This window comes from Ceratotherium simum, chromosome X (assembly GCF_057802395.1).
Source record: "Ceratotherium simum simum isolate JZ-2026a chromosome X, ASM5780239v1, whole genome shotgun sequence".
Lineage (NCBI taxonomy): Eukaryota > Metazoa > Chordata > Mammalia > Perissodactyla > Rhinocerotidae > Ceratotherium > Ceratotherium simum.
In genome coordinates, this window is record NC_141940.1 from 47,183,301 (window position 1) to 47,193,787 (window position 10,487).

At 37.7% G+C, this 10,487-nt stretch overlaps 1 pseudogene; it reads right to left on the bottom strand.

Annotated features, from left to right (window-relative positions):
- Positions 1-1,050: 1,050 nt before the first annotated feature.
- Positions 1,051-1,266, bottom strand: LOC101404860 (SNRPN upstream reading frame protein pseudogene; annotated as a pseudogene).
- Between the last annotated feature and the right edge of the window lie 9,221 nt (positions 1,267-10,487).

Sequence of the window (10,487 nt, forward strand, 5' to 3'; positions counted from 1 at the left end):
GCAAGTACAGAATAATTACTTCCTCATTTTAAAACTAAGAAGTATAAAAATTAGTCACTGCATAATAGATACAATTGATTCTCATTATTTGCATGTTCCTTATTTGCAAATTTGCCTCACTGCTAAAATTTATTTGTAAATTTTAACTCAAAATCAACACTCACTGTACATTTTCTGTCATTTGTAGACATGCACAGTGGTGACAAATTTGAGTCACCGATGTGCAGATTCCCAGTTGAAGTCAAACAAGGCAACACTGGCCTTCTTGTTTCTGCTCTCATATTGTAAACAAGTGTCCTTTTTGTGGTCTATTTGGTGCTACATTTTTTTGTGCTTTTTGTTGGTGATTGTGCTGTTTTAAATGGCCCTCAAGCATAGTGCTGAAGTGCTGTCAAGTTTTTCTAAGCTCAAAAAGGCTGTGATGTGACTTACAAAGAAAATACATGTGTTAGATAAGCATCATTCGGGCATGAGTTATAGTGCTGTTGGCTATGATTCCAATGTTAATGAATCAACAAAATATATTAAATAAGGTATATTTAAACAGAAGCACACATAAAACAAGGTTATATATTGATTGGCTGATGAAAATCTTGTGACCAGAGGCTCACAGGAACCTAACCTTGCATTTCCCCTAGGAGCAATGGTTCAATACTTTATAAAACATAACTACTGCAAATAATAAGAATCAATTGTACTTTAAACCCAGGTTTAGTTAGAATTGCCAAGAAATCAGCTACACAAATAAATTAATAAAGTATCTTTCTATGACAAGATCTCTGGGTCATAGGCCCTTGGACTTTTCCATAAAAGGAGTACTAAAATTAGGTTGATTTATTTTGGTGAAGATAATTCCCTGTTTGCAGAAAATAAAAATGTCTGTGATTAGCAAATATATCTCTAACAATGCTTAAAGAGAACATTTGAAGATTCTTAGTTACTTTTTTTTCATGGCTATCTTGATTACATTGTCAGCTGATTCAAATACTTCGATACATTGTCAGCTGATTTTTCTCTTGGAATCACTTACCTTGATGTGCCAATACTGCTTTAACCACCTCTTGGTGTCTCAGCTAAGAATGCCTGTCTCGGTTCCACCTGGAAATCCACCACAGGTGCTTGCTGCTGCTGAGATCGCCTCAGGTACAGCCGACACTCTTGGTTGCTCAGTGAGGCTGTCCTTCTATGTTTGACTTGGACTTTCACCTCTGGTATCTGGTAGTCCATGGTCTGTCTCAGATGTAAGCGGTCCCTAGCCTGCTGCATTGAGCCCCTGGCTGCTCCTCAAACCAGAGCCTCAGGCATCTCCAGCAGCCTCTCAGCTCTCCTCAGTTACCTTACAGAGAGTAACACAGCAACAGTGAATATGTGTCAATAGGTTACCAAAATAATTGTTGCCAAGGTTTACAACCCCACAGAGTGAAACAATTTTTAAAACATCAGGCATCAAAGAGATTTTTCTCTGTCTATGTTCCTAAATGTATATAAGATACTGTGTGAGATAAAGAAGGCCAAATGAAAACATAGCTAGATGTGATTTTGCTGTGGTGATGTGTTTGGTTGTTGTTGATTATCCTTGGAAGCGAATTCTATTTCTTGGTGTAGGAAATATCTTAGGTATCACATGTTGCTAAATAATAAAACTAATACTCTTTTGCTTTGCAACAATTTATTCTGACTAGCATCTCAATTCCTTCAGCACCAGATTTACAATCTATGGAAGTGTACAATTCGTTTGACAAGTGACTTGGGTTACAAGCAAACAAAGCAGTATTCTATCCGCTGGCAGTTGAAATGCAGTGATACACCCTGAGTGAGAAGGGCTGTGAAAAGAACAACCCAACTGCTTCGATCGTCCTATAGGCAAAGCACAATAAGTGTTGATTAATGTGAGATTTATTGACAGGTTATGAACCAAGGAGCCAGGAGGGTGGCCGGCTGGTCACTGCCTAATGTTTAAATGGCAGCCCCTAATGATTTTCACTCTCCTCCAGCGCATTTCCTGTATTCCCATTTTAAGTCACAGCAGTAATAGATCTACCAGTAACCTTCACCTACTCTTGAGCCATTAGAAAAGCTGCTTATTTAGCACTAAACCTAGGTATTTTCCCTAAATTTTTCTTGGCTTTATTTCTTCCCATTATGCCTTTTAAATAATAAATGTAATTAGTGGTTACATAAGGCTTAATATTTAAAGCACTTTCATAGTTGTTAAAAAGACAGTCCTTACCACATCCATGAAAGTTAGACCAGCTCTGTTCTGTCGTCTACCCCAGGCGCCTTCCTGTCAAAAATAAAAACTTTATAAACTCTTTTTAATGAAGGGCCATATTTTGTGTATCCTCAACAGACTAGGGTGTAAGTCCTGAGGACTTAATCCATGTTGAATAGTCACCGGGACACGTGCTAAGGTGCTGCTGAACATATGCTGCTTCGAACAAGGGATTGGATCTTATTTTCTTAAGCTTGTGTATAATACATAACACATTTCCATACCCACCTGGGCAATCAAAAGAAAATTGATGACTATGAGTAAGGTAAGTAAAAAATACTCCCTCCTGGATTCAAAGTGATCATCTAATTGAGGCAAATTACCTTATCCAGGATTTGCTTATAATAGAAAATGTAGCTCCTGAAAGGCTTAATGATACTGAATTGGTACCCTTTTGAACTAAATTACTTCTTTAGAGAGCAAAATGGTCTTCCTGGAAAAGGAAATTTACCTTAAACATATGAGCACTTTACCTCAAAGAAAGAGTACCAATTTACTCTGGGAACTCCGTTCTTTAGTTGCCCACCCCCCTGCACAAAGAATTGGCCATTAAAACTATTTGTCTACTACTGTTTATGTACTTCAAAATATAGCCAGTGTTTTCCTCCTGAAAGCGGCTATATTGGAATGTTAACTCTCTGAGGACAGGGATCTGCTCTCAGTGGGAGATTTAGATTGTGGTAATTAAAATAGCATGCTTATAAAACATTTGACATATCATAAGAGGAAATTTCTTTGTTGCTGTGACTCTAGCGCAAATGAGGTGAAAATGGTTGATGATCCTTCATAGGTAAGGCCTATTTTGGGGAATGGCCCACTCCTTCTAGTTGAAGTCATTCTCTGATCCCTTGAAAAATAGCAATAGTCCAGATTCAGATAATCCCCTCCGTTAGTCTTCTCTAAAACAGTTTTTTATAAATGCTAATGAAGAGCCTCCCTTGATTTCACATATTTTGTGTTGTAGACCAACCCTCTGCTCCAACCACTGTTTTAGGCATGATGCCTTTTGCAACATCAAATTCTCTTATGTTGTGGATTTACTATTTGGACTTTATTTTTTTTCTTCAACTTTAATGTGGCCCTTCTTCATATTTTATTAAACCATCTCCAAATCTTTTTTATTGCCGTGGTGATTTTTGCTGTTGTCGTTTTTCAGAAATGGAATTGGCAGGGGCCAGAGAAAGGAAAATATTACCTATATTTATTTGCTTACCACTCAGTATCCACAAGCATTCTATTCCCATCTGTGGTATTTATGCCAAATCTGTCCAGGTTAGCCCTTTCTCTTTGTCTCTCTACCATATCTCCAACCTGGCAAATCTTTTTCTTTGTGGTGTTTATAATTTTAAAAACACTTAATTCAATATCTGCTATGAATATAGTTAATGTCTCTTGATCATTAATGAGAATGTTAAATAAAGGAGTCTTTTACCAGACTATGTAGCACCTCACAGAAATCTTTCCCTCTATATTGTTAATATCTGAAACTATTCTGATGTTATCCTATATTTTCAAGCCACCTGATATTGCTCAAATGAACTTTCTTCATTTTCTTGGTCATTAACAGATGATTCACTGGTAATCATTTCTTTGTCAGACCTTTACAACCTAGTGTTTACCACAATTCTGTTTTCTTTGGGCTGCTGATGTCAAAGCTTGTCTCCTTGTCCACTTCTCAACACACTCAACAGAGACAGGTCTTCCTCACACACCCCCCTCCAACTGTACAATGATCGTCAGTTCAAACAGCTGCATTTAATTTATGATCAACATGTTTCTGCTTGTTTCAATGAGCCCCGACATTGTTAACCGTAAATTTTGCCATAGTTGAACGCATTTTTTTTACTTTGAGGGCCATTATTTTGTAATTGTGTAACTATAACCCACAGTTGCTCCCAAAAAAACAGAGTTCACTTTTTTCTGCTTTTCAACCTTACAAATTTTCAAGAAAGCCTGCTAGATAACAAAACCTGATTTCATCGCACATCAGGCACATTGCCTTCTCCACTGGATTCTATCTTTGAAATGGTAGAGGAATGCAAAAGTCTACCACACACGTTTAATTCATTGACTGACCTTTTAAGACGTAGATTTCATCATTAAACTAAAAGTGATCCAAATCTTTAGATATACAGTACAACAATATATAGACCTATAATAACTCTACACAGGGTCCATGCTTTAAAAGCACAGTTTTGGTCTTAAACTGATTTCTCTCTCTCCTTTTGCTTCCAAGTTCCACTCTACTTTTTATCCATCTCTCACTCCTGAGAGATGTGACAAATTAACTCCTTACAGTTAAAGGGAGCAGGAGACTCTAGGAGAAAGGAACCACTTTTCCAAAATAACTTTTATTGATTGTGGATCTGAGTCACTGAACGACTTGCTGAGGTGGGAATTGTCACAGGTTGTTCCTATAACCCCTCCTTCCTCCACCCACTGCACTGCCTAACCCCCAGCTCACACCCAGTCCCTGGACATTGTACAACTTTCCTATCCTGTATTATACGGAGACTAATTCTAGAACTGTGACCTTCTTAAGAGTTGGGATCAGGTCAATTAATCTCCGTATCCCACAATGCCTGAGACATGTGTGGGCTCACTGAATAAATGTCTGGACAGGGATCACTTAAACAATTAATTGAACTTTAAATTTTTCTGATGCTCTCACAGTTTTCTCCAATTTTAAAACTACAGTTAAGGGTGAATGGAGGGCAAAGCCTCACGATCACACCGGCCTGAATTCCCTCAACTTTCATTTGGTCAAAACAGGAAAAGACATAATTCTCAGAATGTTAAGAGGCACCGGTCCAGTTAGTCCTATCTTTACTACGGCATTACTATCTAAATAGAAAACACCTGAATTAACATTTCCATTAAATTATTTGAAAAGTTCCTGACTTCCGCTCAACGTACTATGGTCAATAGGTTACTGAAAAACATTCACAATTGTTTATTGATACTGGCAGAAAAATAAAGATAAATAGACATACTAAAATTTATAATCATGCCATCTTTTATGGGCTCTACATTTATCTGACAGTATCAATAAATATCCCTCTACAGGCACAATAATATCCAGGCCTCATCAGAAAAAGATTTTTAAAACATCCTCACATCGACAGGAAATGACAGACACATGCAAGTGAAAACTAACTTTATTAGGAAAATAATTGCAGTGAATTCCTGTAATTGGATGGCTCTAAAAATCACCACAGTTTCAATTACTCGAGGATTGTGATGGAATTTCACCTCGTGAAAATGCAAGAAGTTAACCAAATTATTTATTTCTTTTAAATGGTGGGTAACATGAATAAAAGTATTACTACGTTATTTAAATCTAATTTAAAAACATAATTTACATGATGAAAATTGCTCTACTTCTTAATCAGAGTCACTCTGGTGGAACTGCTTTAATAAAAGTTTCCTTTTTATATATAATTTAGCTTTCCTATTAGAAAATGAATTCTTCTATCTCCAAATTACAAATTGACTCACACTTTTAACCTTTTCTCCCACCCGGAAGCTTGCCTGAGATGTGGTGAAGAGGGTGCCATCCGATAACCCCATTGCTTTTAGTTTGCATTTCTGCCCTGCACAACTGTCAAACTTGTGTTATGCTAGGCCCTGATTTAACACCATTACTACACATTGAGAGAGCGCCAAAAGAAAGAGGTGGAACTGAACGTGTTCCAGGCTGCTACCCTTCCTGTGTTTCCATTCATCAGAAGGCACCCAGCCTCCCTCAGCTTCTTCCTACAAATGAAATTCCTTTCTCATCACCAAGGAGAAGCCAAGGCAGCATGAACAAGATATGCAAACTCAAGGAAAAGAAAGGAGATGTGCAGACTAAACAGTCTTTTTACAGGTATCATTGGATCACATCAATTGTTGATACCAACCCCTGACAGGATGAAATTGCATGGATTAGCAGAATCAAGAATTATAGTTCTACAAATCATTTTAGGTCATAAGATCAAATGGCTGAAAGGTACCTTAGAGACCATTTCTTCTTACCATTTTGTCAACAAGGAAACCCAGACTCAAGGAAGATAAGTGACTTGCCCAAAGTCACACTCCCTGTAAATGTCTCACCCTGAACTAGAACCCAGGTCTCTGAACTTCCAGCCCAGTACTTTTTCCACACCACCAACCTGGTTACAATGAAAAAAGCAGAGTGCTCAGTGCGATCACTTCATCAGTGCGTTCATCCTCACCCCCTTGCAGCCCCTCAAAAATCTCATTTGCATATCTATTCTCTTTTCAATACATATTTACATTTGAGTGTATTTTATAATATAAAACTTTTATTATTTTTCTCTATTAACTACTACTAATCTAACTTTTGCCAGCCTCGCAATCCCTCTGTTCCCACATGTCACAGTCACCTGATTCACGTCAGGCTAGACTCTTTGACTGCCCCACAGGACTGACAGAGCTCATAAAATTCAATGCCTAGTGTCAAAATTCATAGCAACCTCTCCAAGGATATTGTTAAAAGAAATGAAAGATGATGCAGCAATTCAGTTAATTAAAAATACACTTGTAATGAGTTTGAAAGAAAAGTAAGTATTTTCAGACACGAGCTTGGTAAAATATAGATGCTACAGGACTATATGCAAAACTAGTTAATCTTATAAATATGTCATTTGAATTCCAGCTAATGGATATGGACACTTTAAAAAATGTAAGGGAATTAGATGTTAATTGATAAACTCTGCCTCACCAAGGTAGGGCACTGCATATAGGATTCTAGGCACTGTCTTGATTTTACATATTGCGTTAATGAGTATATAAAAGGCCTATTTAGGTTTTCATTTAGATGTTTTATTTAGGATGGAAAATTAGATTATGTATGTAATAAACTGCCATTGAATTATAATCACACATAAATCATCAAGATACGAAGTTTTAAAAAGTCTTATCAGATAATGTAAGCAGAATAGTGTTAAGAGAGGTTCGGGGATTCGATCGGAGACGTAAAAGACACTTTCCACTCCAAACAAATGGACTGAGGTATATTTTATTATATAGAGGATAGTAAAGGTGACAGTCTGCAAACAGATCCAAATAGGTCAAATATTAAGAGGGAAAAAACATCAGCCCGACTGGAAAGGGAAAACACCCACATCGGCTGAAGAGAAATGACACAAATCAACCGGAAAGAGAAACACCAGGTTGACCGAAAAGAGAACACATCAAATCAATTACTTCATATCAAATCAATTACTTCACATCAAATCAGTTACTCACAACATCCACGCCCCACTGCCGGGAGAGCCCTGTCAATCGACGCGGCTGGGCAAGGATCACACGTCCTGGGCAAGGTGTCCCTTCCACAGGTGGAACTCTCTCTAGGTGGAACTCTCACTAGGGCTCGGTTTCCAGCAGTTTTTATACCATACGTAACTTTCAGAGTAAGCAATTACAGAGTTTGCAGAGCAAGCATTTAGTGTTCCCATGCACAAATGGTTATCAGTGGCGTACGTGCACTGAGCCCCCTGGCTAACGTCCCAGCCCAGTAGTTGCGTACGTGCATTGTTCTCTTTGGTTATCGTCCTAGCCCGGCACAGATGGCCAGTCCATTCCGGGCCACGACGCTCCAAGAGCCTTGAAATGTTACAACTTGCAACTCTCTCCGTGGGAGAAAGGCCAGTTCCCGGGAAAAGGCCAGTTCCCACCACACAGAAAGCAGCTTTGTATTTCTTTTTTGTGCTGGTGGCTGTAGGTCAATGGAGCGGCCAAACATGGCTGTACTCATGTCAAGACAAATAGTAATAATAAATAATACAACAATGAGAAATTGTAATTGCCCTGAATTGTGTATTAAATATATCAAAACTAAATGACTATATAAAACTATTTAAATTTCTCCCTTTTTCTGCTTCTTTCTCCTCTCTCTCTCCCCTCATTTCTATCCCCCATCCTCATCTATAATATTCACTTCATGGGGTGTCTGCCAATCCCGTGACCTCATTTCCTACAATCCCCCAACAGGAGTGGACCCTGGCTGCCATATGCATACCATGTAACTGATAGCCCATCTCCCTCTGAGCCCAAGATGATTGGACCTGTGGAAACATTTAACCTAAGCTGGGCTGATTTTTCTTCTTGACCTTCCCCTAAGCCATAGCTGATCAGATGAGGGTAAAACTTACCTCAAGGTGTGCCAACCAGATTCTTCTCCTAGGAATTTGGACTTATGATGCAGAGATGTGGGTCAGCCTCTGCTGTTGTGTAAATCGAGAATATAGAAATTCAGAAGCTGCAAGGAGACTATGTTTTTGTATTTGCTGATATTATGAAAGCTGATCTGGAGAAAGAGGGGTAAAAGAGGAAGAGAAGCCTCCCAGTTTCTTGATGGCTTTCTAGTCATTGTTTCCAGTTACCCATGAGGTTTCTACCTTGAGTTTCCTTGAGATATGGTTTCTTACAATAAATTCTCTTTTCCCTTAAGCTAATTTTAGTGGACTTCTGTAACATAACCAAATGCACTATAACTAAGACCCTTTTTCTCTTTTTCCTTTTCTTCCTCTCTTCTTCTTACAAACATGAAAACACACACATACATACCTATTTAAACTATAAGCCAAGAACTCCATATGCTGGGTGACTTTGAGTCCCTATCCTTTGCCACATTATACCTTTATTCTTTTCATCAGTTAGAATGTTTCTTAGGGATCTATAAAAACAACAAAAAATGAGTGTTGGGGATCACCTGTCTCAAAAGGATTGCAACACATAGTCTTATTTCCCCTCTCCTCACTAGCTTCTCACTTAATAAGGAATCACACCTCCTGATTTAGTCTTGCTGATATTTATAATTATTCAGAGCATATGTATTTATTGAAATGAATAGCATCCAGTTCCAAAGTGAAGATTGAATAGATACCTTGAAGCTGTGTCTTCTTAGCTATCTATGAGCAGCTATGTTGCCATCCATCTCGATGTTAGCAACATGTAGACAAAACAGCTTAGGAATGAACTGTGTTTTACTTTTTATTCAGCTACATAATTACAAAGATTGGAAGTGATACGCTGTGTTACAATTTGCATGGCGTGTAGACTTGGTAAGTTTGGTTTTTTTGGTTTTTACTATCTCAGCAATTGATTTGTAAATAACTAAATCAATATATTGTTCAGTCATCAAAGGTGGCTGAAATACAGGGTCAACTATGCTGTCTTCTGTGAGTACTGTTGTTGTTGGTTTTTCCAGTAGTGTAGATTTAACTTTTGCTGTATTTCATCATACACAATTTGAAGATATTAACATAATATTGTTTAAGAAGACAATTACCTTAAAATCCTGGAAAAATTAAAGGCTTTACCAAAAATTGATAAATAATATCAATTTTGACTTTAAAAACATAGAGGTTCTGAAGGAGAGGGGTGAATCAATTCACATGGGGCAAAAGGACTGGAAAACCTCAGTCAATATCACTATCTCTACTTTCATATTTGATTCGGCAGCACCTGTGAGTAATCTACATGTGTATATCGTAAGCTGACTACATGGGAGACTCTGTGCTTGTTTATGTGAGAGATGCCAAATGTAAAAGATGTAGTTAGAACTTGTCCAAAGGAATTTAGAATTGACTAAACTCTAGAAAGAGGTATTCAAATTAAACCATGTGAGGAAAATTTGCTAAGTGCCAAATTATTTGTAGAGATAATCAGTACGATATAAATCCTAAAAGGGGAAAAGATCATTATGGGCTCAAGTAAGCAGGAGAAACTTCTAGGTGAAGTGTGACTTGAGTCCATCCATTCATTCAACAAATTATTATTGTGCCAAGCATTGTGTTCAACTCTGGAGTTGCACCTGAAAAAGCAGATAATAACATTGACAGTCAGGAAGATGAATCACATTCCTAATGGAGTGAACAGCAGAAACAAAGGGGATATGCAGAGCATATATGAGGGACATTGATTAGATTCACTGGCTTCTTATATTGGAATCGTGTGATATATTTAGGAAAGTCATTTAAGGCTAGATATAAAAGATCTTGGAAGCCAGGCTAAGGAATTTGGACTTCATCTTTAAGGGAAGTGACAAGCCACTTGAATGGCAATGACAAGCAAAATTTTGAGCAAGAAAGACATATTATCATAGAGTTTTAGGAAAATAAATCTGGTGGTGAAGGAATGATTTCAGGGTGTAGATGAAGCTGAGACTCGAGACAAAGATTAATTAGGAGATCATTGAAATAGTCTA